Here is a 7,500-nt window from a genome sequence, read left to right on the forward strand (position 1 = left end):
CGTGCTGCACACGGGACCTCGGTTTATCGTCTCATCCGAAAGACGAACCGCTCTGTTTGATTTCCCAGTCAAACTTGGGAGAAAGGGCGAGTGCGGGATTCGAGCCCACACCCTCGCAGACTCTTTACATTGGCAGCTGAGCGTCTTGACCATTCTGCCACCTTCCTCCAATGTTTGTTGAAGGAGCAGAGGGTACAGCCCTCTTCCTCATTGCGGTTTGGATCTCAAATGGGGGAGGTAAGATCAGGTCTCACCAGGCCAAACTTAACCCGGGGGTCATTCCAGCGAAGTCTGTGAAGTTCCCGAGACTGGTTTGAAAAACGGGACAGGAAATAAAAAAAAAACGTCCTAACAGCCAGAATCATAGACATAAAATTACATACAATGTATATTTCGGATGGGGAAAACGAATGAATGGAGGGGACTGATTCTATCAAGTCAGGAAATCACATACAATGTATATTTTATATGAGGAAAAAATGAATGAATGAATGAATTGTTGCGCTCTTCATTTGACACTCACCTTCTCCGTATCCCGCGCTTTAATTCCAAGACCGCGGGCCAACGCTCATTCTCTTTCCAGGCCCCGTCCTCGTGGAATAAGCTCCCTCTTTCCCTCCGCAGTTCGGTTTCTCTGTCATCCTTCAAATCTTCTCTGAAGACTACTCTTTTCACATCCTGACTGGCATCTCTATTTCATTCCTCTCCAGTTTGTGTGTGTCCCTTCTGCGTGTGCGTCTGTTGTGTGCGTGATAAGAGAATGGCAAAATCGTGGTGGAAGTGGTGACCGTCCCTTGATGCCTATGCTGTTTCGTCCCAGTATACGTGTCTTTTGTGTATTTTTGTTTTTGTAAGCTTTTAGGGCTTTGGTAAGAATTAAGCGCCATGAATGCCTATTATTATTATTATTATTATTATGGGGGTGGGTGGCTGACTCTATCAAGCTCAACATGATACAACCCCCCACCCCACCCCCATACACCACTAGAATAATAGGTAGGCCTCATCTACAATGTGGGAGGGGATGGGGGTGGATGTGGATTAAGGAAAAATGCCCCTTCCCCATTCACCCCACGCCTTCACTGAAAGTTAATGTCAAGAGTGGAGTGGAGGGGGCGGGGTATCAATTCCATCTGGGCCAAATTTATCCCCAGTGTTTTTTGTTTTTTTCAGCTACCCTCGAATGACCCCTAACGGGCCTGTATCCATTAGGATGGGGGTTAAAATTCAGCTCTGAATGGGGGGACGTGGGGGGGGGGGGATCTGTTCTGACTTGTCGAAGTCAACCCCTGGGGTTCATTTTAAGCCTGTCGACATAAACACCGTGGTTAATGTGCGCTACCCAGATTTGACCCCCGGGGTAAAAACCAAGGGTGTAAGAAATGGCCGCTACACCGGTAGTGATTTTTGTTTTCATTTCGTCACCCTATCAAAAACTTTAGGCTGTTGCGTCTCTTTGTGTGTGCTTTCATTCTATTTTTGGTTTTTCTTTTCTTTCCTTTTTTTTATTTTTAATCTTTGTGCTGTGGTCGTTTTACAGGGTTACCTGCAAATGGACTGGAAAAGAGAAATGAAAAGTGTCATGGAAACATGCAACAGACAATGTTGGCAATGACATGATATTGTAAAGTGCATTGAGCTTCAAGAATATGCGCTATAGTAAGACATCTTAATAAAAACATAAATAAATAAATAAACATTTCTTGAGACAATACGGACATAATAAATTATGTGACGGATGTCTTCACATTCTTTTTAAAGAATTGCTAAAACAGTGTATTACTGATTTTTTTTTTTTTTAGCCTCTATTCATTTTTTTAAACTATGCAGCTCTTTTTTCCAACATAGTGAGTCGTATTTACAGATTCTGAACAAGCAAGGCAATATAAAGTTTAACAAGACAAAAATGTAAGCGATAAAAATCATTATCTGCGAAACGAAGAAGACATGGAGGTGGACACATCATTTGACAACTTGCACAGCTCAACGTGAGCACGTGAAAACGGAGAGTTACGGCCCTGATGAGACACACAACCCTGACACGAATACCTTGACCTTCACAAAGAGACATGTGTGAACAGAACTCGCTTAAAATTGTCGCCATTTTGCTTGCGACGCGCCTTTCTTCTGGACACCCGCTGATGTAATATTGATCTGAAACCACATGAAAAAAGAAACCCACGAACTCGAGACAACCGGAAACATCGAACAAGCCCCACCTATTTCTCTATAAAAAAAAAAATTAATCAAAAGAAGATATATGAATATATACATATACATATAATTATATATTTATATATATTATAATTGAAAAAAGGTTTGCGTGGAAACCGCAGCCTTGTGTGTGTGTGTGTGTGTCCTATGCCCACAAACCAGGCAAAAAAAACAAAACAACTGAAATATAGGTCAAGATCATATGGACCAGTCAAACAATCTCAATTTGAATATCTTTCACGAGTCAACAACCGTTTAGAGAATGACGTCTCATCCCTCATGGCGCGTCACACACAAACAACAACCGTTAACATCGTTTTTCTTGACAGCCCTCCCTCCAAACGTTAATGGCCATTATCTTCCAACATAGCCCCTCCAACCGTTAATGGCCATTATCTTCCAACATAGCCCCTCCAACCGGTAATGATCGTTTTTTTTTCTTCAATATTGCCGCCCTCCCATCGTTAATAAGCGTTTTTAAATGGGTTTTTTGTTTGTCTGTTTTTTTATTTTTTGTATTATTTTTTTTTGTTGTTGTTTTTTTTGTTTTTGTTTGTTTGTTTTTTGTTGTTGTTGTTTTTTGGGGGGTTTTTTGGGTTTGTTTTTGTTTGTTTTTGGCTGTTTTCTTTTTGTTTTGTTTATTTGTTGTTGTTTTTTATTTGTTTTTGTTTTACAATATGACCGCCCTCCAACCGTTAAACATTGTTGTTTTGTTGTTGTTGTTGTTTGTTGGGTTTTGAGGGGTGTCTTTCTTTTTCTTTTCTTTTCTTTTTTTTGGGGGGTGGGGGGGGGGGTCGTTTGTTTGTTTTGTTTTGGGTTTTTTTGCCATGTCAATCTTAGATCTGGGAGCCGATAAGATTCAGGACCCCACTTTCTCTTCCACAGCCTCTTAATTCAGACAGCTTACAAGTGACTCCCCGCTTCGGATCCCAAAAGATCGGGCTGCTGATAAAAATGAGAACCCAGCGGACCCTCGTGTACTGCTGACTGGTCTCTTGGCTGAGAAATACGTACGTGCCCTGGAATTGTTACACTCACAAAAAGCTTTACCTCCGGTATGAGACTTTCAACGTTCACGAGGACTTCAAGCTCAACATGAACAACAACAACAAGAGAGAGAGAGATGGCCAATGATGGCCACCCAAAGCATCCCCATGTTTAACATGATGCAAAACAAAACAAAAAAGAACAGAAAAGAAAAACCCTCAAGTTTACCTTGTCGATGATCGCAAAGTCGTGGAGATGATCACTGGCAAGTCACCGAGTTTCAACAGCCCGGGGAAGATGGATAAACAGACCTTGATTATAACTAATGTACGAAGAGCGGTCAATACTAACAAATGACAGAGAAATCTTTTTTTTTTTTTCACTTCAATCCAAACTGAAATAATAAAATTTTTTAAACACCTGTATATCTCAGTATGTGTGGCGTGGGGGCCCAGTGGTAACGTGTCCGCCAGGAAGCGAGAGGATCTGTGCGCGTGGGTTCGAAACCCCCCACTCGCTGTATTTTCTCCCCCTCCACTTGACCTTGATTGGTGGTCTGGACGCTAGTCGTTCGGCTGATACGATAAACCCAGGCCCTTTGCACTTACCGCACGTAAAAGAACCAACGGTAGCAAAAGGGTTGTCCTTAGCGAAATCTGTAGAAAAATCATCTTTGATAGTAAGACATTTACACTCGCAGGCAATAGAAAAGAGAATGATATATTGGTGGCGCTGTGTTGTAGTGTGTTTTCCCTGGGGAGAGCGGCCCCAATTTCGCACAGAGATATATGCTGAGACAAAAAGAGCAATGCTATACAACAGAGTAAAGTACAGTGCAGTTCAATGATCTTTGCATGTTTCTGAAGAAATACCTCAAACGAGTATGTTAACAACATTGGGTACGTTTATTTCCGATCACTTGAAATATCAGTCAACACAATATATTTTCTTTACCTCTTCTTGGTATCTTTCTTTCTGTTTGTTTGTTGACTTGTTCCTTTTTATGTATGTTTTATTTGAGGTGTGTGTGTGTGTGTGTCTGTGTGTGTGTGTTGTGTGTGTGTGTGTGTGTGTTCTGTGTGTGTGTGTCTGTGTCTGTGTCTGTGTGTCTGTGTATGTGTGTGTGCGTGTGTGTGAAAACATTAATGACCCAGACTAGACCGTAGAGATATCCAGTGAGTAAGGTCTCCATAGGATGTTTTGGTCAACTGGATCTGACCACACGGACATAACATTGTCACATATGGCGGTCCACATGGCAACTGCTGTCAGTAGTTCCTTGGTGAGTTGGGGAATACCTTCATTCCGTGGTCAAACCTCAGACCATATTGTACTGCTTTTTAAAAGTCGAGGACTGTACCCAAATGCATCCTTGAAAATATGACCATGCCGTTATTTGTCAGCAACTACTTGCCCAGTGCAATCAAGACAACACGGAGACCATCATTTTGATAAGGTGGTGGACGTGCATTGGACTCGTCATGCGAAGAGAACAAGGTAACATTACCTGGACAGCCCTTCACTGCACACCACAAGCTAAATGCAAGTGAGGAAGGCCAAAGAACACCTGTCGCAGCACAGTCGAAGGAGACCTCAAGATCTGAAGCACACCTGGGGTACTGTTCAGAGACTGGCCCAAAACAGTTCTTAGTTATCATAGGGCATTAACCGACAGTAAGCAAGTAAGTACTCTTTAAAAGGAGGCACCAGAAATTAATCAAAGACACAATTGGCGGTGGAGTCTTGGGTGGTGTCGACTCGTCACCTCTCTACAATGGTTGCCACTGCCTGTCTAATAAGTCATTGGACTGTGCCCATACCCAATCACCTCGTGGAGCTTGGGAAACTGTATTGTGGCTGAACAGTGCAATTTCTGTTGTCTGTGGTGTTGTATCAACGTTTCATTAGCATGAAGACAATGACCTGCCTATACCACAAGATTAGAAATGTTGTATGGAAACCTGGGTATCCCTATATAAAGTTTATGTATACTGGACAGATGTTGCCCTTGTTTGTCTGCTTACACTCGCTGATTATCGAAACCACACAAAAGACATTGAACTGACTGATTTTGCGCAAATCGTTTTGAAATCGACTGTTGGCAAACTGTTGTATATTGTGTTTAATTCTAAGTGTAGTAGAAGCAGCAGCAGTACTATTAGTTGTAGTAGTAGTCGTAGAAGCAGCAACAGCAGCAGAATTCTGTGTTTGATTGTTCGTTCATTTCGTCTGATATCATGATTACGAAAAGACAGATGAAAGACCCCTTCTGGTTCAGTGACACAAACGACTGCAACCTGTCAGTTCTGGAACCAGTCAGCATCAGGTGTGGATGACCTTAACGTGGTCACGCTTGTAATGACGTGTTTCAAAACTGAAAAAGAAACACACAAAAACTTATTGACACAAACACTGAAGAGCGGTAACTCTCCATACACAAGGTACACAACTTCAAGTCAGTGCTGCTTACGCTACCAATTCAGCTAGCACACAGGAAAATAAAAGGTGCATTGGAACAACCCCAAACATTTCCTCTGAAAAGGAAGCGCCTGGCCTGTCCTTATACTGATCATTTGACATGTGCGCACAGCAGCAAAGACAGAATAAATGCGCAAACACAAATTAACTTTTATTCATAGCCTCTTTAATCCTGAACAAGCCACACAGAACACAATGACGATACAGAACAAACACGTGGTTGCCTCGGTGGGTTTTTTACTTGAAATTAATAAACAGTGGGGCTTGTTCAGGCAGCCTGTTGTGCAAATGACCCCGTGTTTGTAAAACGCTTAGAGCTTGGTCTCCGACCGAGGACAGGCGCTGTATAAGTATCCATATCATTCATTTGTCATCATTCATTCATTCGCACGCACATTCTCCAAACAGCAGGCATCAGGGCATGTGGTTCACCATGTGGATGACATGCCTGGCCTTGGTGAGCACGGACATCGATGCTGTCAGAGTCAGCGGCGCCCAGGACTTCAAGGTTGGTGCTACAACCCCACAACGGGAATTCCAATTATGGAGCGAAGACCTCGCATGTGAAAGCTTTCCAGCTTCTGGACGTGCCTGTGGTACATCGTTCACGTTCCGTGTCCTTCAGCTTCAGTCGACAGGTGCATGTTGTGCTGGCGAAGCACTCTGTTGCAGAGTCCCCCTTGTGTCTGGCTTGCTTTGCTGATTCGATCGTCAATCTCTCTGGCGACAAAAGAGCCTTCATACAAGGTGGTGCCTCTCTGGTGCTTGAAATTATCTATATTTGCAAGATAGGTACCATCTGAAGTGGTTGGGGTGGTTGGTGCATGTTGGGAGGTTACGGAGCACTTTGGTGTGGCTGAGACTGATTGTCAGGCCAACCTGCCTTGAAATCTCTTACATGCGATCAAGCACCTGCTGCAGGTCGGGGTCCTCATGGGTCACGAGCACACAGTACCCAGTAAAAAGGGCTTCCTGGGGGAGATCTCTCCAGTGATGGAGGGGAGTGTGATGCCCCTGTAGCTTCCGTAGTTTGCTGTACGTCCCTTGTTCTTCAAAAGAGAACAAAATCAGGGTGTCACGGAAGTAGTGCGGCATCTTCTTCTCTTCCAATTGCAGATGTTCTGCATGTCATCAGCTCATCAAGGCCTCAATGGCATCAATGCCACCTCAATAAGGCCTCAGTATTGTTGGGGCCTCCTGCCTTATATGTCACAGCAGGTCAGGCATCTGCCTAGCAGATGTAGTGCAGAGTATAGATGCATTTGTCCGAACGCAGTAACGTCTCCTTGAGAAACTGAAACTGCTGTCCCTTTACCGATGCTCTGCCCGAGATTGTCTGGAAGATGGCTTTCTTGGTCTCAGCGATGGAGGGAGGTAGGTGAAGCTCTTCTTGGACTGGCTGGTGATGTGGATCAGTGCTGCAGGGTCTGCCGTGAAGGGTCTGTTGAGCAGGTTGGTGAAGTGTTCCGTCCAGTCTTCGCCTTTTGTGGGGGTCTGGGCGGATCAATGGAGAGACGGATTCGGTGAAAGGGAGGATGATGTCAATTCAATGAACGGGAGGCTATCGAAAAAGTACACCAACCTGCTTTTGCCACAGTCTGGGTTATTTCCCTTAGATCGAAAAAGACAGGACTCTCCACCCCCCCCCCCCCCCCCCCCCCCAGAAATCACCGTGACCTCTGGCTACTGTTTTCTTTCCCTGGTTTCCTCATTTTTCTTCTCCCCCCCCCCCACAACCCCCCTCTCTCTCTCTCTCTCTCTCTCTCTCTCTCTCTCTCACTCCCAGAAACATTTAAACAACACCGCTGCCCAACTACCTTA

The sequence above is a fragment of the Babylonia areolata genome, chromosome 9 (genome assembly GCF_041734735.1).
Source record: "Babylonia areolata isolate BAREFJ2019XMU chromosome 9, ASM4173473v1, whole genome shotgun sequence".
In the NCBI taxonomy this organism is placed as follows: domain Eukaryota; kingdom Metazoa; phylum Mollusca; class Gastropoda; order Neogastropoda; family Buccinidae; genus Babylonia; species Babylonia areolata.